General features: G+C 37.4%; 1 long non-coding RNA gene across 3 annotated transcripts in view; it reads left to right on the top strand.

The window, feature by feature from the left end:
* The window catches only part of LOC118524115 (uncharacterized), a 271525-nt gene that overhangs the window by 109253 nt on the left and 141590 nt on the right, over positions 1–20682 (top strand). The window lies entirely within an intron of this gene.

Raw genomic sequence — 20682 nt, forward strand, 5'->3', positions numbered from 1 at the left:
AGAGGGAGAAGCAGGCTTCCCGCTGAGCAGGGAGCCCGATGTGGGGCTCGATCCCAGAACCCTGGGATCATGACCTGAGCCGAAGGCAGACGCTTAACAACTGAGCCACCCAGGCGCCCCTAAGCTAACATTTAGTATGGAATTGAGAAAGGTTGATGGCTCTACCATTGCTTGACCAATAATTATATATGTTGAAAGCCTTCGAGCAAGGTAGATATCTTTTCCAATTGCTTTTTTTTCCCAGAGTCTCCTCATCTGAGACAGTAGGAAAATGCATGAAAAATGTATGTGACAGGAAGTGGCTTTAGCTCCCTGACATGCTGATATTCTGGAACTGCTTGGGATTTAGTGAAGCAGAATCAGTGGCAAGAAGTGCCCAGTGCTGCCAACATATCCAGTGGGCAGAGGGCCTATAAATCTATGAAATAAATAGCTGCCTGGTGGTATTTTTTTCACCTATTTATTAACTGGTAGATAAGTCACTTTGTTGCCATGGCAATATGAGAGGGAAAAAAGGAAATAGTTGGCAGGTAGTTACAAAGTATAAAACTTCTTTTGCTCCTTCCTACATTTAAAAATGTTCTGTTTTGTGGATTTGTGGCTCTAATGACATCAGTGTATTTTTCAAAACGCATTCTTTAGGAATTCTTGTTGTCATCTGTGGCATCTGAGGAGCTCTGCAGAATGCCTCTATCTCTAGTTCTTATCCTTAGAGGAGCTCACATTGAAAGCTGCTGGGACCTGACAGAGGGACCTAGGGACCTAGAAGGATTATTTAGGGATAAAAGTCATTTTCCTTTGAAAATTGTCCTTTGATTAAGAAAAGAGAAATGGATTTTCTATAGCAGAGCCTTAATACTTAATTGGATTTCCTAAATACATTAGTATTATGACTATAATATGTAATAAGAGTGTTCATGTATCTTTTTCAAAGAACTTTCCCATCTTCTTCCAAACTAAGCTTTCCTAATTCCACTAAGATAAAGGTCAGCCTTATCTCTGCTTCCCAGACAGAGATGTTGAAGCATAAGTGTAGATGACTTGAGCAGATAAGACAGGGTTACAACCATGATTAGTGTTTTCTGTATCTTGAACTTGGGGCCATTCTGTTAGGATTTTTCTTGTTCCCTTCTCCCCAACCAGGACTCATTGAGTATAAATATTCATTGCTTATGCTAATGTTGAATGGCTTACACATGGTGTAGCTTTCAGTTATATTTGAAGATCCAGTCACACTCTAATTTCAGTTCCTGTGGAATCACTATAAAGATAGGATGCACTTATAACCCCATAGTGTTTTGTTTTGTTTAAACCAAGATTCAACGACTCAAATCCTCACAGGGCTGAGGCAGTGTTATCGAGTATAATGGATTGTGTTTAACACAATAGAGTGGTTGTGTGGCTGGTGGTTAATTGGAATGTCCACTTAGAATTCTAATTAAAAGAAACATTTAGAGCAGTACTCAAATAAGACCTTTTTTTGGGTTGAATTCAGCCAGCAGGTTCAGACTGGAATCTCTAGAAATATTGGATCCTTGGAAAATTATTTGCTTAATAAAAATATGACTAAACTATTTATATTATTTTCCTGAACATTGAACATCATGTTGACTTGAAATTATGGAATTCTTTGAAATGTATCATTTTTGGGACACCTGGGTGGCTCAGTTGTTTAAGTGGCTGCCTTCAGCTCAGGTCATGATCCCAGGGTCCTAGGATAGAGTCCCACATCAGGCTCCTTGCTCAGCGGGGAGTTTGCTTCTCCCTCTGCATGCCGCTCCCTCTGCTCGTGCTCTTTCTCCCTCTCTCTCTGACAAATGAATAAAAAAAGAAGAAGTATATTGTTTTCTAATATGTTGAAAGAACACAGTTGATTATGTACTTTAAAAATCACCCATTGCAGAGGGAAATCCATGGAATGCCCCAGTATTGCGTATGATAAAGACAAACTATGCCTCAGCCTTTAAAATTATACTAAGATTTGTTGAGAAAATAAAAGTTACTATTAGGTCTTGAATTCCCGTAATTCTCTGTCCCTTTCTCTTTTCTTGGAGACCCTAGTAATCTTGCAGCAAGCTTAGGCAGTGGACAGATATCACTGTGTGATATTTCTTTGTCATTCTCGTGTTTTCTGTATCCTGTGTTTTATTTTTAGGGCAACTTCCCTGTTTTCCTGGAATAATCTCTCCAGTAACTTCTTGAGAATAATTGATTAGAAGGTAACTTTAAATATATTTTTGCATATTTGAAAATGTTTATATCCTACCATCACACTTAAATGATAGTTTGGCTCCATATAGAATTTTTTTTTTTTTAAAGATTCTATTTATTTATTTGACAGAGACAGACACAGCGAGAGAGGGAACACAAGCAGGGGGAGTGGGAGAGGGAGAAGCAGGCTTCCCGAGGAGCAGGGAGCCCAATGCAGGACTCGATCCCAGGACCCTGGGATCATGACCTGAGCCGAAGGCAGACGCTTAACGACTGAGCCACCCAGGCACCCAGCTCCATATAGAATTTTAATTTGAAAATAACTTTCCCTCAGAATTTGGAAGGCACTGCTTCATTAACACCTAGTTGTCAGTATTGCTCTGGAGAATGCATGCTGATTTTTGAGGTTTTGCGTGTGACCTATTTTTTTTCTCAATGCAGCATTCTAAACTTTTGGAATGGTGTGCCTTGGTGCAGGTCTATTTCATTTACTGTGTTAAGAACTTGGGTGGGCTCATTCACTATTAGACATTTTCTTGTATTATTAGATAATTTCCTGTCCTTAATTTTCTGTCCCCCCCCCACCACCCCAGAACAGTGTCAAAGGCTATACTTCCTAGAAAAATCTTTTCCTTATTTTTTTTTTCCTGATACCCATTTTCTCCTCTCCCGACTCCCTACTTTCTGGGAGATCTTCTTGACTCCATCTTCCAAATCTTCCATTTCCTTTTTCATTTCTATCATATTTTCAAGTTCTTAGAGTTCTTTTTAGTTCTCTGTTCATTTTTTGTTGTTGTTGTTATATCATCCTGTTATTCATGGTTGTAATAATTTAACCTCTCTAATATACTTGAGGATATTGGTTATAATTTTTTTCCAAAGGTTTTTCTGGCTCTTGAAATTTTTATGTTTCTTCCAGGTTTTTAAATCTGTTTATGATCCCTTCTTTTATGTGACAACCTTTCTCAATCTTTTTTTTTTTTTTTTTAAGGTTTTATTTATTTATTTGACAGAGAGAGAGGGAACACAAGCAGGGGGAATGGGAGAGGGAGAAGCAGGCTTCCTGTGGAACAGGTAGCCCGATGCGGGGCTCGATCCCAGGACCCTGGGATCATGACCTGAGCTGAAGGCAGATGCTTAATGACTGAGCCACCCAGGCACCCGATCTCAATCTTTTTTCTTGGATGGAACCCTTGAAATAATTTTCAGGTCTCAGGGAACTTATGCATAAAATTAGTACATCTTCAGCTCAAGATACATGACCACTAAGTTTTAGATACAATAATTCAGTAATAATTTCCAATGCTCTTTTGAGTAGAGAGTCATATTTTTCTGTAGGTCTGTTTATTTTGTCCAACACTTACACTCTGTGAGTAATTCCCCCTTTCCAGATAGAATATCAACTCTAATGTAAGTCAGTAATATAGTTTATGGTAATTACAGATCTTTTTCTTTGAACATTTTCTACCTGATTTTTAAAACCTTATCCAGTGGTCACCTGGGTGGCTCAGTCAGTTAAGCGTCTGCCTTCTGCTCAGGTCATGATCCCAGGGTCCTGGGATCCAGCCCCGCATTGGGTTCCCTGCTCAGTGGGGAGCCTGCTTCTCCCTCTCCTGCTCCCCCTGCTTGTTCTCTCTCTGTCTCTATCTCTGTCAAATAAATAAATAAAATCCTAAAAAAAAATAAAACCTATCCAAGTAGCCTAAAGTTTTATTACAAATTTCTACCATATAAAATGTTAATGAGTTGATATGTGTATGCAAGAGTAGTTCCTCCCTACTTTAAATTAAAAATGACTGTCCAGCCTTTCTTGAAATAACCAGGTAGTTAAACTAAACTTACCATTTGTTTTTTGTTTTGTTTTGTTTTGTTTTCTTTCTTTCTTTCTTTCTTTCTTTCTTTCTTTCTTTCTTTCTTTCTTCCTTTCTTCCTTCCTTCCTTCCTTCCTTCCTTCCTTCCTTCCTTCCTTCCTTCCTTTCTTTCGTTCTTTCTTTAGTTCTTTCTTTCTTTCTAGCAAATGCTTGCATGGGAACCGGGGGTGGGGAAGGGAGAAAGGGAGAGAGAGAATATTAAGCAGGCTCCAGCTACAGTATGGAGCCAACACAGGGCTCAGTCTTATGACCGTGAGATCATGACCTGAACCAAAATCAAGAGTCAGACGCTTACCTGACTGAGCGACCCAAGTGCCCCTAATCTGAGCTTATCTTTCTTAAAATTAATCTTACTCTATTTTTTACAAATTTTAAAAACTCATGAAACAAACATAATAAAATTCTTTTTAATGACTAGTTTAAGCCAATATAAGATTTGATTTTTCTAAATATGAGCTTGGTAGATTTAAGAAGAGGTTATAAATAGATTTTAATTAATGTTATTTCTAATATGAAAATTTATTGACAGTGTTGAATAGTAATGCTATTATAACCATAAGCACAAGGAACATGGAAAATGGATTGTAAGATACAATTTTATACAAGACTTTGAAGAAATATTTTCTTACTACTTTCATGACCAGGATTAATTTTAACTTCAGCAATTACAAAGTATTATAAATATGTGTTAGCTTCTCTACCTCTCTTATAGAGAGGTAAAGAACATAAAGAATATTGTTTTTAAAACTAAAAATGATATATATCTCATTAATTTGAAACCTATGCTGTTTCTTTCCTGCACAAATCTGCAAGTGTGGGTCAAATTTGAGACAAGCTCAGTGTATTTCATTTTCAATCAAGATGAGATGATTTCTCTTGATGATTGCTAAATAAGAAAAGTTTGCTCAGACATGCTGAAGGTTGAAAACTGCTGTAAAATATTCACTGTCCTATAAGTGATTGGACTTTTTTTGATCACACTGTTGCACAAGTGCAGTGAATGACTCGAGGCTATACTTCTTCATCCCTGACCTTATTGTTTATTAGTTATTTATTTAAATTTTCAATTATATATAAATTTATTAATTTTATAAATAAAATTAATTAATTAATTAATAATAAACCTTATTGTTTATTGACTTAGATTTAGAATTTCCCTTTTTTTTTAGATTTTATTTATTTATTTGATAGAGACATAGAGCACAGATAGGCTTCTGTATGGATATTCAGCCAATGCTTATATTTTCAGCCCCATACTTTACCTGTGATTTACTATATGTGGTGACATTGACTCCTAAATTTTTATGGGGCTTATGGTATAAATTGGTTTACTTTTCTCCTCTTTATCACCCTCTATTGCAGGTTTTTGGTGTTCAGCTTTCTCAGCTATGAGAAATCCTCCATTCATTTGCCATCGTCCAGTAGTTTGTTGGCAACTCTCATCTGTGTTGTCTCTGTTCCTCTTATCTGTAATGTTGTCTTCACTGTTCTCTTAGTCCTTAAGGAATTCTACCTCTTTATTTCTTTATTCTCATTGTTAGTGGAGTTTCAGAAAGGAACAGTGATAAGCACATGGGTTCAGCATGCCATGATTAACCAGATGTCCTTCATTAAAACTCTTAATCCCTTTCTTGTTGAGGAATAGTTCAACACGGTGAGGGATGCTTATAAAGTGTTGGAACTCAAGTGAAGGATGTTTAGGCTTGGGCTCAGCCCAGAAGTATAAAACTGGCAGCCTGTAGGTCCAAAACAGTCTTCAGATATTTTACTTGAATACTCAAAGATTGTTCTTTAATTAGTGCTATTTTAATTTTTTTTTAGAGAGGGGGGAGGGGGGGAGGGAGAGGGAAAGAGGGAATCCCAAGCAGGCTCTACTCCAGCACGGAGCCTGAGGCGGGGCTTGATCCCACAACACTGAGACCACGACCCCAGCCAAAATCAAGAGTTGGATGCCCAACTGACTGAGCCACCCAAGCATCCCAAATCAGTGCTATTTTAAAAATAGGAGAGAGTTCGCCTTATAATCAAGAAGTCAGACATCTTTGGGGCGCCTGGGTGGCTCAGTCATTAAGCGTCTGCCTTCGGCTCAGGTCATGATCCCAGGGTCCTGGGATCGAGCCCCGCATCGGGCTCCCTGCTTGGCAGGAAGTCTGCTTCTCCCTCTCCCACTCCCCCTGCTTATGTTCCCTCTCTAGCTGTCTCTCTCTCTCTCTGTCAAATAAATAAAATAAAATCTTCAAAAAAAAAAAAAAGTCAGACATCTTTAAACAAAATCAGGTCTGGTTGTACATTTTTGCATGATAACAGTTGGCTGGAGAGGGATGATTGGGTATTGGCTCACTAGTTTGCCACAGTTGTCTGCAGTTTGGCTCCATTCATAGCTCTGATTTGATTTTGCACTGCCCCCAGCTCAGAAGAGTGTTTCCTGGATTTAGGAAATTCATGACATGTTATACATTTGTGGTGTTATCTTCTGTCTGCTGAAAGATTCATCACTAACTCTTTTTTGTAAAATATATCATTTTTTAATCTCATTTATCTTAAACGGATACATTTTCTTTCTTATCATTGTCTTAAAGTAATTGACTGTTTTCTTGCAATAAGATAATGATAATACCATTTACACAAGACAAAATATAGATAGTAAACAAATTCATGGAAAACGCTTAGCCATGTTAATAATCAATGATGTATCATTTTGTGCCTTATTAAATTAGACACTTCCTCCTCCCAAAAACCAAAAGAATAACAAAACAAAAAGTCAGTGCAATACTGACAAGTTTATGGTAAAACCAACACACTCATATATTGCCAAGAGAAATATAGAGTGATGCCTCTTTTTGGGAAAACAATTGGGTAACATATATTTTAAAAGAACATATAAGTTATGTGCATAAAAGTAGTTTTGAAAGTTAACTGTAACAGCAAGAGGAGAAGAAAAAGGGAAATTTAAACACCCAATGGAAGAGAATGATTAGCTACATTGTGGTCCAGCAACAATGGCAATACTGTGGGCTTATTGAAAAGATACAATCAAAAAGTCTGTTATATGTTTGATTATAATACAATGCTTAGTGAAAATGTCAGAGTATTCAATTATATTTTTATACTTTTACAAATTACCCAAATATACAGACCAAAACCAGCAAGTTATTATTATTTTTAAAATTTTATTATGTTGTGTTAGTCACCATACAATACATCATTGATTTTTGATGTAGTAATCCACGATTCATGGTTTTCGTATAACACCCAGTGCTCCATGCAGTGCGTGCCCTCCTTAATACACATCACCAGGCTAACCCATCCTCCCACCCCCTCCCCTCTAAAGCCCTCAGTTTGTTTCTCGGAGTCCACAGTCTCTCATGATTCGTGTCCCCCTCTGATTCCCCCCCTTCATTTTTCCCTTCCTTCTCCTAATGTCCCCCATGCTATTCCTTATGTCCCACAAATAAGTGAAACCATATGATAATTGACTTTCTCTGCTTGACTTATTTCACTGAGCATAATCTCCTCCAGTCCCATCCATGTTGATGTAAAAGTTGGGTATTCATCCTTTCTGATGGCTGAGTAATATTCCATTGTATATATGGACCACATCTTTTTTTTTTTTTTTTAAGATTTTATTTATTTATTTGACAGAGAGAGATACAGCGAGAGAGGGAACACAAGCAGGGGGAGTGGGAGAGGGAGAAGCAGGCTTCCCGCTGAGCAGGGAGCCCAATGCGGGGCTCGATCCCAGAACCTTGGGATCATGACCTGAGTCGAAGGCAGACGCTTAATGACTGAGCCACCCAGGCGCCCCCTGGTTAGCCCAGACATTCTTGAGCAGAGTGGTGTTTAGCTTCCAAGTGTTTGAATTTCTTCCAAATTTTTTCTTGTGATTGAGTTCCAGTTTTAAAGCATTATGGTCTGAGAATATGCAGGGAATAATCTCAGTCTTTTGGTATCAGTTGAGACCTGATCTGTGACCCAGTATGTGGTCTATTCAGGAGAAAGTTCCATGTGCGCTCGAGAAGAAAGTTATTATTTTTATTTTATATTTTTAAAGATTTATTTATTTATTTCAGAGAGAGAGAGAGCAAGAGAAAGAGAGTGCATGGGGGAGGGGCAGAGGGAGAGAATCTTCAAGCAGACTGCTCGATGAGTGTGGAGCCCAATGGAGGGCTCAATTCTATGACCGATGAGATCATGACCTGAGCTGAAACCAAGAGTCAGAGACTCAACTGACTGAGCTACCCAGGTGCCCCTATTTTTCTGATTTTAAATGTAATATAAAGTAAAAGAGTTACTATTTTTTCTGATTTTAAGTGTGATGTTTATTTATAAAAATAGTAAAAATAAAATGAAGTATATAGAATAAGATGAAAACCAACCTTAATTCTACCACCTCAAAATAATTACTGTCAACACTTTGATACATGTTTATATTATATTCTTCTGTTACAGATTTATTGAGGTTTAATTCAATACACTGTACGTAAAGTGTGTACAATTTAATAAGTTTTGAAATGTGTCTCCACAAGTGATACATATCAACACAATCAAGATAATGAATATATCCATCATTCCCAAAACTGTCCTTTGTCCTTCTATAATTGCTTTCTTTTGTCACATCTCTTAGAGGCAACCATTGATTACTGTCACTATAGATGGTTTGAATTTTCTAGAATTTTATATAGATGAAATAATACATAACCCCTTTTTTATCTGGCTTATTTCAGTCAACATAATTACTTTGGAATTCATCCGTGTTATGTTATGTGTCAATATTTCATTCCTTTTTATTGCTGAATAGTATTCTGTTGTATAGATTTACCACAGTTCGTTTATTCATTTATCTGTTGATGGACATTTGGATTATTTACAGTCTGGATATTACAAAAAAAGTTGAAAGTTTGAATAATTGGGAGAGGCTGATAATCAGTATCCAGATATATGGCAACTTTCAGGAGGGTTTTGGAATCTTCCACAGTCAGAATACTGATTCCAGGAACACTCCACTAGGAGTATATCCTATCCCCACCCTCATATCACTGCTGGAGAGTGATCTATGAATCAGGGTAATTAAACAGGGTAATTCTCCCCCAGAAGTTTCTCAAAATGACAAAAGATATTTGTAATATGTCAGAAAAGTCATATTTGTCATGGACTAGAAGTTCAAAAATTTTAAGAGAAATTCCATCTAAATTTTGAAATTTTAATAGAAGAGGAAAGAAAGGAGGAGAGGAAATTATTAAGAAAAAAAAGAGGTAGAAAATAATTTCAAAGCTGAAGAAAAATGATTTTTTAGTTTTTGAGATATGCTTAGTATCAAGCAGAATGTATGTAATAATTTCACTTTATGGGTGCAAATTTAAAAACATTGAGGATAATGAGAAAATTCAAAGTTTTCAGAAAGAAAAACAGTTTTTCCATGAAGAAATGAAAATCAAATTGACATCACATTTCTTATCAAAAACAATATATTAGAACAATATTGGAGCAAAATGTTTGCTATTCTGAAGGAAAATGATTTTGAACTTAAAATTTCATACCTAGTGAAAGTGGCATTCAATTTGAAAGGTCTACCAAGGACATTTCAGAATTTAAAAAGTCTCAAAAAACTTACCACACATAAACTCCGAAAGAATTGTTAGAGAAAGACCTCCATAAATAAATAAATACACATATATATGTACACATACAACAAATCTATGAGACACAAAACACAAACAGACAAGCAGAATTTTAATCCAAAGAAACACATAAAACATTAGTTAATTCTAAATAATTATTTATGCAGAATCTAAAAAAATAGCTATTTGGATTTAAAATCCTAGATGATCTCAACATGTAATGCAGTTGGAGAACTAGAAGGATGTGGTAGAGACACAAGTTTCTAAGAAGGTGGGGGAAAAAGACAAACAATGGAAAATGTGAGTGAAAAGTTAGGACATATAAAGACCTATCTTAAGAGGCCCAACATAAAAATAATAGAAATCTCAGGATGAGAGAAATGAGAAGATGTAAGGAAAAAATTATTGACTAATAGAGGAGAATTTCCCAGTACCGAAGAGAGAATAAGACCTACAGCTGTCCCAGGAATGTTCCATTAAAAAAATTTACTCTCAGCTTTTGTGTACAAGTCTTTGTGTGGACACATGCTTTCATTTTCTTGGACAAATACTTAGGAATGAAAGAGCTGGATCATATAGTGGGTGTATGTTTAACTTTTGAAAAAATTGCCAAAATGTTTTCCAAAGCGTCATACCATTTCACATTCCCATTAGCAGTGTATCAGAGTTCTAATTCTTCCACATCTCTGCGAAAACTTCAAATGAACAGTCTTTTAAATTTCAGTTATTCTAATAGGCATGTAGTGTTTGTCTCATTAAGGGTTTTTTTTACAGTTAGAAAATTTTTTTTATTGAGGTATGATAGACATTGTGCTTTTAATTTGCATTTCCCAACTGACTACTGATGTTGAAAACCTTTTCCTGTGTTTATTTGCCATCTGTCTCTTTTTGGAGGTTATCTGTGTTCAAATCCCTTACAGATATTATTTCTTATTATTGAGTTCTGAGAGTTCTTTATATGTTCTGGAAATAAGTCCTTTATTGGATATATGATATGCAGATATTGTCTCTGTGGTTTGTCTTTTCATTCTCTTCACAGTGTCCTTTGAAGAGCCAAAGCTTTAACTTTGATGAAGTTGAATTTATGTTTTTTCTTGTATAGATCATGCTTTTGCTTTTATTTTTATTTAGCCTAGATATTTTTTTGTATAAATTTTATAGTATTAGGTTTTATATTTAGGTTTGTTTTAATTTTTGCATGCAGTGTAAGTTGTGGATTGAAGTGGTTTTTTTTTTTTTCTCACTGTTCTAGTGCCATTAATATTAAGTCTGTATATTCTTTTCGGATTGCCTTTGCATCTTTGTCAAAGATCAACTGGGACGTCTGGTTGGCTTAGTCAGTTAAGCGTCTGGCTTCGGCTTGGGTCATGATTCCGGGGTCCTGGGATCGAGCCCCACATCAGGCTCCTTGCTCAGCGGGGAGCCTGCTTTTTCCTCTGCCTGCTACTGCCCCTCTCTCTGACAAATAAATAAAATCTTTAAAAAAAAAATCAACCGACCACTTATGTGTGTGTTTATTATTGGACTTTCTATTCTGTTTCACCCATTTGTTTATTTTGCACTCATATCACACTGTCTTGATTACTGTTGTTTTATAATATTGTAATAAGTCCTGAAGTCAGGTAGTGTTAAGTCCTCTAACTTTGTTATTTTTAAAAACTTGTTTCGGCTATTCTAGACGAATTTGCATTTCTATATGAATTATATAATTGGCTTGTCAAGTTCAACAAACGAGCCTCCTGGAATTTTGATTTGGGTTGTATTACATCTGTAGAGCAATTTGAGGAGAATTAACATCTTAACAATATTGAGTCTTTTGATCTAGGTCTCTCTATTTATTTATGTATTTTTTAGTTTATCTTAGCAGTGGCTTGCAGTTTTCAGTATTCAAGTCTTGTACATCTTCCATCAGATTTATCTCTAAGTATTTTATGTATATAGACATGCAGTTGGTTTTTGTATATTGATCTTGATAAATTCACTTTGTAGTTGCTCTCAAGCTCTTATTTTCTTTCTTTTTTCTTTTGTAGATGAGTTAGGATTTCCTACATAGGCAATCATACTGTCTTTGGATAAAGACACTTCTTTGCTTAGAACCTCTAGTATAATGTTAATAGATGGGATAAAAACAGACATCACTTAATTTCTGATTCTAGGGGGAAAGTAATTATGTTTTCCTTTTCATGAAATGTACAAAAGTTGGTTATTCCTAGAGGTCAGCAATTACTAGGGATCACATTTTAAGCAATAAATCCATTCTGTTTAATAAAAAATTAGTTGTTACACCAATTTACTATAATTTATATGAGTGAATGTTAGAGTGCTCTTTCAGAATGAACAGAATACATGTAAATATTTAAGATTAGGAAAGCGTCATAGTAATGACTTTCCAATAATAAACATGTCTTTCCTATTTAAATGTAAATAATGTATGAAGGGGTTAGTAGCAATATATTAATAAAGTGGTGTTTGTAGTAGCTGAGGAGTAGCTAGAGTTGGACAGAAGTACTGGTTTTTGGGTGATTAGCAAAAATATTTGCTTTATAACATTCTGATTCTCCTAGACAAAAGTTAGTAAGATTTTCCAAATCTATAAAGCTGCTCTTTTCTAGGCTACATACTTTAAATGCTGACCATGGTAGCAGACCCTGACTTGAGCCTTAAAAAACATAGTCAGTCATGAGCCCTGATGGGAAAAGCCTACATCATAAAATTCATCTTTGTCCTTGGGGCTTTGCTGTCAGACCCAGCAGAGTTCAAACATTTACTGAAGACCAAAACAGTATTTTCTTCATATGCCTTCCTTAACCTTGGTAACCATGTGGGTTGTCATCTAACAACTAGGATTGCTTGAGCAGTCCTTGAGAGGGGTTTTAGCCCCAGAGGATAAAGAGGCTCTTAAAAACGCTCTGCTCAGAATTCATCGTATCCACTTGAAACTTCTGTTAGTTCCAGAAGGATTATTTAGAGTGCTGTCAGACATCACCAAGGAGCTATAAAACATGGCATGTAACATGGTGTCTGTACCAGCTAAAACTGTTCCAACTCCTAGAAGCTCTCTTACTGGGTCTGAGGATGTTAATTGAATGTGTGGCTTCTTTTATGCCAGAAATGAGTAAAAAGAGACATGCTCTTTACTCTCCCCACCCCAACCTTATACTTTGCCTATACTTTAGGGCACCTTCCCAGTAAGGTTGGAGGACCTTATTTTCTGTTATATCAGCATCTTGGGCTAACCCTAGCACACATTTACTGATGATATTGTGATAGCCTCTCAATTTGTTTGAATCTCCCACTAGACTATAAACACTGTGAGGCCCTTACTATATCTAAATTACTCATCTTAAGCCACCAGCAACCAGTAACAGTGCCCAGTCTATAGTTGGCACTAAATAGACATTTGTTGGATGAATGTATGAATGAATAAATTCACAGAGCAGACCTTAAGTGGTAGCAGTTTTTTAATTCCCAAGTTAAAGTAATAAGACAAAACTTTCCTTGTTCATGAATTGATGAGGGACCAGGGTTTAAAAAGTGAAGAAATAGGGGCACCTTGGTGGCTCAGTCGGTTAAGCATCTGCCTTCAGCTCAGGTCATGATCCCAGGGTCCTGGGATTGAGCCCCACATTGGGCTCCCTGCTCAGTGGGGAGTCTGCTTGTCCCTCTCCCCCACCCCCATGCTCATGCTCTCTCTCACTCTTCCTCTCAAATAAATAAATAAAATCTTTAAAAAAAAAAAAAAGAAGAAAAGTGAAGGAATAAACCCAGAGGTTTAGGGAATGAGGAAGGGAACCATTAGTAAGGTAAGGGTAGTTTACTGGTAGTCTACTGGTAGTGAGGTTACCTATTTGTGACTTGGGGTCTGGAACATGATTTAGGAGTGGCTTCTGTAACCTCAAGTTTAAATCTAGTTGTGCTCTTATCAGCAGGTTGGTGCATGGATGTGGGACACCATGGTAAAGACTCAATCTGTTATGAAACTCTAGAATATTTTGACAAAAAGGGAAAAGAATACTGCTGCTTTCCATTTGTATGTAACTACTTGTGTTGATTCTTGAAATGTTTCTCACCTTTTGTCAACCATCCCGTTGTAGTTTGGGAAGTTATAAGATAGAGAACTGGTGCTCTTTTTGTATCTTTACATTTCCTGAAATCTTCATGTTTCTAGTTTTCTTTTATCCTCATTTTCTTTGGGTTTTCTCAACATGAGTGGGTTTTAGTTGGGGAGAAAATGGATATGACTGGCATATAAAACTTATAATTTTAAATACATACTTGTTTTTTACATAGCCATATCAATGAACTTTCCTATTAGTTTCAATATTTGTTTCAATTGATTATCTTGGATTTTTTTCAGATAGATATTTTGTTATGTGTAAGCAAAGATAAAATTTCCTCTCTCTCCTAATATTTACTTCTTAACCAACTGAGCCACCCAGGCGCCCTACTCCTAATATTTACTTCTTTTTACTTCTAGTGATCTTATTTAATTGCCTGGAACTACCAGAAGGATAATAAAATATGAGTTGTGATAGTGTAATTTTTGTCTCATTCCTTCTATTAATAAATATCCCCATAGTGTTTTATATTTAAATATTATGTTGCCAATTAATTGGATCATAGGTATTCCATATCATATAGATACTCTTCAGTTTCTTCTATTTCTATTTATTTGTAGGTCATAGGTTTAAAAATTTATCAATTGCTTTTTTGAAAAACATCTATTGAGACAATCAGATAGCTTTTTTCCTTTGACCTACTAATATGATGAATTATAGATTTCCTAATATTGGCCCATAATTGTATTCATTCCTGGAATAAATCCTACTTTGTCATGATGTATTATTCTTTAAATATCCTGACAGACTTGATTTTTCTAATGTTTTATTAATGATATATGTATTTATAGTTATAATTGAGATTGCCTAGGAGACTGTGAATTTGCCTCACAGCTACTACTCCATAGTCAACTCTTGCTTCCAAACCCTTTAGCTCTGAGCTGGGGTGGGGAAGCTGTTTGTCAAGTTTTCCTTGGGTTCTGGTCACTTTCTTTCCAGACAGATTGTGCTCTTGTTCTTTCTTTATTTTGTCTTCATCTCTTTCTGTGTAGCAGAATTTTCTTGGATCTTCTTACTTGATTTCTCTCTCTTTTTTTAAGAGCGAGAGAGTGTGCATGCATGTGTGAGCAGGGGAGGGGGGGGATGGTGGTGGTGGGAGAGGCGGGGAGAGGGAGAGAGAGAATCTTAAGCAGGTTCCATGCCCAGCATGGAGCCCAACACAGGGCTTGATCTTAGGACCCTGAGATCATGACCTGAGCAGAAATCGAGTTGACGCTCAACTGACTGAGCTACCCCAGGTGCCCCTTTTCTTGATTTCTCTTAATTCAGATTGCTCCCCTTTCCCTTCCCTTTCTATTTCCCTTTGTTTTTGTTTTTTTTTTTTAAGTAAGCTTTACACCTCAACTTGGAGCTTAAACTCATGACCCTGAGATCAAGAGTTGCATACTCTAATGACTAAGCCAACCAGGTGCCTTTATTTCCCTTTGGTTTTTATTCATCAGAAATTGGGAATGGGTAGGATAGGCAAAACTTACTGTTTGAATCTAAAAGCTTCTGATCTTGTGCTTCAAATCTAGGAGCATGAAGCAAAACAAAGTTACATAGTATTTTCATTAAATTCACATTTGAGACTATAGCATTTAAATCATAGCATTAAATCATATAGCATTAAAAATCAGGTATTAGCTCTTAAAATTTTCATAATGGTAAAGTCTCTGCCTTAGGGAGGAGATCACTGAACTACTTCTCTAGGAGTGTGAACATCTCAGTGGTTGGCCCAAGATTGCAGCTGACGAAGTTGGCATTCCAAGTCTCAAGTGCTAAGCTTTGTGCCTTGAGAGTATCTTAAATTTTATGTTGGTACAGTAGAACCTTTTATTAAATCTGATAATTAGAATGACTCACACTTCTGTCTAAGACCAATAGCATTCTACCTGTTCTTATGCTGTGAAATATTGTGCTGTGGGAGACACATTCTGAATCTTGCATAGGCTTGTTATTAAGCCCTGAAATATCTGGCAGAATGTACAAGTACAATCCTCATAAAAACTACAGTCATACCAACAGCCAGTTGCAAATACCAAAGGTGTGCAGAGCTTGTGCTAAACAACACTTTACCATCTGTACAGTTCACCTTGGGGATGGCCCATACAGTGGATGTTCCACTTGAGGGTCCCTTCTCTGCAGGGTCTCCCTCCTTTTCCTCTTTTTCCTTTTCACCATCGCATGGGTCCTACATTCTTCAGTTGATGTACCTTGTTAGTCAAGGCCAGAAATTCAAATTCTAGGCTCCATTCTGGAAGAGGATCAAGGATCTTCCTGGCTCCAGAATTTGAGATTCTTTGGGAGTAGACTATCATTTGACAAACAGACCTTTCCCTGGTCAAGATTGATTCTTTTTCAATAATGCACATGTGCTGTTTAACAAAAGAAAGACCCTCTCTCCAGCAGGAGTGAATATCTGGAAGTGTGAAGGAAATAGAGGACCTTCCTGTCACATGTTTCTGGTGGTTTGGGATAATTTGCCAGGGATTTTACAGAGCATAGTGGCTGACTAAATGGATGTTTCACCCATGAGTATCTGAGCCCAGGGTGTTGAATTTGTTTTCCCATAGCCAGTGGGTAAGCCATCTTGATGATGATAAGGGTCCCAGGGCTACCATCTCTCCAAGCCTCTGTGTCCCTCTGTGACCTTGGGCAAATGCATCAGCTTCTCCCTCTGTAAAAGAAATCTTGACAGTGCTGTGTCCTCCATTCCAGAGCTGTTGGGAAGATGAATGTGAATGTGTCTTTAAGGAGCTCTGAGCTTCCCTGAGGAGGGTGTTGTGTAGTTACGAGATGTTACTATCACCACTCCTCCTTAGGAACGTTGAGGATGAGATGGCTGGAACTAAATCAGCTGCACCTGCCTGTCTTTTATCTTCCAACTTTAATGCTTCTTCTTGTCTCCCACACAACCTATAAGCAAATAAATATTATTTTCCAAGTCAGGTTACCTTCCATTGAGTCAGGGCTCATTCTTGTCTTATGCCCTGAGCCTAGCCTGGTTGGTTGGGTGTGTGGGGAAATAATTCTTTTTATGGCAGACAGCCCCAGCCTCACTGCAGTCCAGCAGGGTGACCTTGGACCTGTTACTTAACTTCTCTAAGGCTCTGTCTTCACCAGTGAAATTGGGTTGCTTAGAAGTATTGTATGGATTAAATGAGATTAGTTTTTCAAAATATTTGGCAAGCAGCAGGTGTTCAATAAATGTTAGTGTTTTGAAATTTTGTTTTCTTTTATCTCTCACTTTTTGGCCCTGGCTTTAATATGACATATGCATTTCTATCTCAGCATCTTGTTTTGGGTAGCAATTGATATATTGGGTGTCTTGAGATATGGCATCATTATTCTGGAAGATTTCATTTTGAAAACCATGTCTTCATTCTCAATGCCCTCAAAGCAATTGAAACAAACCAAATGTATAAAAGCATTTACTTTGTGACATTTATTTTCAGTAGTCTGTGAGCCCTCACAATCTCTTAATAGAAAGAGAAAGCTACAAAACCTGGCCGGGCAGTTAGGAGGTGCTATTTAAAGCCTCAGTGGGCCCCAAATGACAATTTTGAAATTGACTGTGGAATGTGATGATGCCAAGTACTAGCAGACGCCCAGGAAACCTGTCACGTTTGCCATGTGTTACCAAAAATCTTGAGTCTGCAGAGGTTTTTAGAATAGTTTTTCTCTTAGGAAGCTTTTGCCATTTCTTACTCCCTAGATTTCCCTTTTGCTGTGGTTGGAACATGCTGCAGCAGAGGAACCTCAGACTGCACACTGAGCCTCTGTGCACTGGGAGGTTTTCCCCAATGCAGAGATATTCGAAAAACTTCCAGCTGAGGTTAGCTACATGACAGCTTTATGCCTGAGAATCAGTGATTGCATTGAAAAGTGGCAGCTTCTCCTGTACATGGTTGTTTTCTAGTGGTTTAGAAGCCTGCTCTGCCTCGGACTAGCTAGATGACCTTGTAAGTTACTTAATGAACGATTCTCAGTTTCATTGTCTGTCAGATGGGGTTAGTGATACCAACCTCGACTTACTTTTATAAAAATTTGTTGTGTTGTATATAAAGTTCCTACTAGGGTATTTAACATATACATGGAACACTACATCAAAAACTAATGATGTAATGTATGGTGATGAACATAATTAAAAAAAAGAAGGTACATTGATACATTTTGGCTATTATTTTTTAAATAAACTCATGAAAAATAATCATTGTGGTAAGCAGAATAATGATCCTCCAAAGATGTTCACATCCTAATCCTTGGAACCTGAGAATATGTTAACCTTTGAGGGCAAAAGGGACTTTACAAATATGATTAAGGACCTTGAGATGGGGAGATTATCTGGATCATCTGGGTGGGCCTAATCTAATCATATGGTTCCTTAAAAGAACCTTTATCCTGCTGTGGTCAGAAAAAAGATGGGAGAGCAGAGGCAGGGTCAGAGACATGCTACATTGCTGGATTTGAAGATGAAGAGAGGAGCCAGAAGCCAAGGAATGCAGGCAGCCTCTAGAAGCTAAAAAAGGCAAGGAAACAGATTCTCTCCTAGATGCTGTAGAAGGAATCAGCCTCTTCAATAAATGGTGCTGGGAAAATTGGACAGCCACATGCAGAAGAATGAAACTCGACCATTCTCTAACACCATACACAAAGACAAACTCAAAATGGATGAAAGACCTCAATGTGAGACAGGAATCCATCAAAATCCTAGAGGAGAACATAGGCAGTAACCTCTTTGACATCGGCCACAGCAACTTCTTTCAAGATACATCTCCAAAGGCTAGTGAAACAAAAGCAAAAATGAACTTTTGGGACTTCATCAAGATAAAAAACTTCTGCACAGCAAAGGAAACCAGTCAACAAAACAAAGAGGCAACCCACAGAATGGGAGAAGATATTTGCAAATGACACTACAGACAAAGCTCTGATTTCCAAGATCTATAAAGAACTTCTCAAACTCAACACCCAAAAAACAAATAATCAAGTCAAAAAACATGAACAGACACTTCTCCAAAGAAGACATGCGAATGGCTAGCAGACACATGAAAAAATGTTCATCACCACTAGCCATCAGGGAAATTCAAATCAAAACCACATTGAGATACCACCTTACACCAGTTAGAATGGCAAAAATTGACAAGGCAAGAAACAACAAATGTTGGAGAGGTTGTGGAGAAAGGGGCAATGCAAATTGGTACAGCCACTTTGGAAAACAGTGTGGAGGTTCCTCAAAAAATAAAAAATAAAGCTACCCTATGACCCAGCAATTCCACTACTGGGTATTTACCCCAAAGACACAGATGTAGTGAAAAGAAGGGCCGTATGCACCCCAATGTTCATAGCAGCAATGTCCACAATAACCAAACTGTGGAAAGAGCTGAGATGCCCTTCAGCAGGTGAATGGATAAAGATGTGGTCCATATATACAATGGAATATTACTCAGCCATCAGAAAGGATGAATACTCAACTTCTACATCAACATGGGTGGGATTGGAGGAGATTATGCTAAGTGAAATAAGTCAAGCAGAGAAAGTCAATTATCATATGGTTTCACTTATTTGTGGGACATAAGGAATAGCATGGGGGACATTAGGAGAAGGAAGGGAAAAATGAAGGGGGGAAATCAGAGGGGGAGATGAACCATGAGAGACTGTGGACTCTGAGAAACAAACTGAGGGTTTTAGAGGGGAGGGGGTGGGGGGATGGGTTAGCCCGGTGATGGGTATTAGGGAGGGCGCATACTGCATGGAGCACTGGGTGTTATACGAAAACAATGAATTGTGGATCACTACATCAAAAACTAATGATGTATTGTATGGTGACTAACACAACATAATAAAATCAAATAAAATTAAGAAAAAAAAAAAGGAATCAGCCTTCCCAACACCTTACTTTAGCCCAGTAAAGATCCATGTCAGGCTTCTGACCTTTAGAATTGTGAAACAATAAATTTATGTTGTTTTAAGCCACTAAGTTTGTGATAATTTCTTATACGGTAACAATGGAAAACCAATACATGATTAAAGAGAATGTAAAGGTTTGTGCAGTTATAGAATAGTGAGGCCCATCATGCTCTGTGTGTAGATAAGCTACTAGGTATGTGCCAAATTCTAGTCTCTTTGAGCTTGGTAAGAATGTTTGAAATCCTACCAATTTCTCTTCTGGGCAGGATTTATGCCTTGCTTCACAAGAATTAAAATGCTTTGTTATGCCCTAAAACATTTGAATCTAGTCTGAAAAAGTCACATTACTTATATTTGGAATTTTGGAATTCCTGTAATTGCTCAGATCCCTGATTCCTCTCTGAATAGACAGCGGTTGAGTTTTGCTATACCTTATCATTCTATGGATGAAAGGACTTAGAAATTAGAGTCAGAAGATGTGGGTCTGAGTCCTGCTGTCCTGGAAAAGTAGATCATGTAATCTCCAAAATGTATCTCCAGAATGGAGATGATAACACCTGGTTTATTTATTATTGTGTGGGTCAAGGAGATGATGTGAGTAAAGATGCATTGAGGACTGACCTACTATGTAAGTTTCAGGTGTGATTATTATATTTGTTATCTTGATTTTCATGTTGTGATAGAAACATAGACTATTAGATCAAGAAAGGGTTCTACAGATCATTTAGTCCCTTAGCCTTGAAACTCAGGCCAAGAGAGGTCCATTAACTTGAAAATGTTCTCCTGGCTCCCTTGTGTCCAGCTTCCAACATGGCCTGGGTAATCACTGGAAGATGGGCCAGGCTGGGAACTTTATCTCACTTGAAAGGCATAGGCCTGGGGTGGGGAGGGATGCAAGAAATGAGCGGCACAGGGATCCAATCATAAGAACTGGTGATGAGTTGGGAGGGATTGGCAGAGGGAGAAGTTATCCCT

The sequence above is a fragment of the Halichoerus grypus genome, chromosome 14, assembly GCF_964656455.1.
Source record: "Halichoerus grypus chromosome 14, mHalGry1.hap1.1, whole genome shotgun sequence".
NCBI classification, from domain to species: Eukaryota; Metazoa; Chordata; class Mammalia; order Carnivora; family Phocidae; genus Halichoerus; species Halichoerus grypus.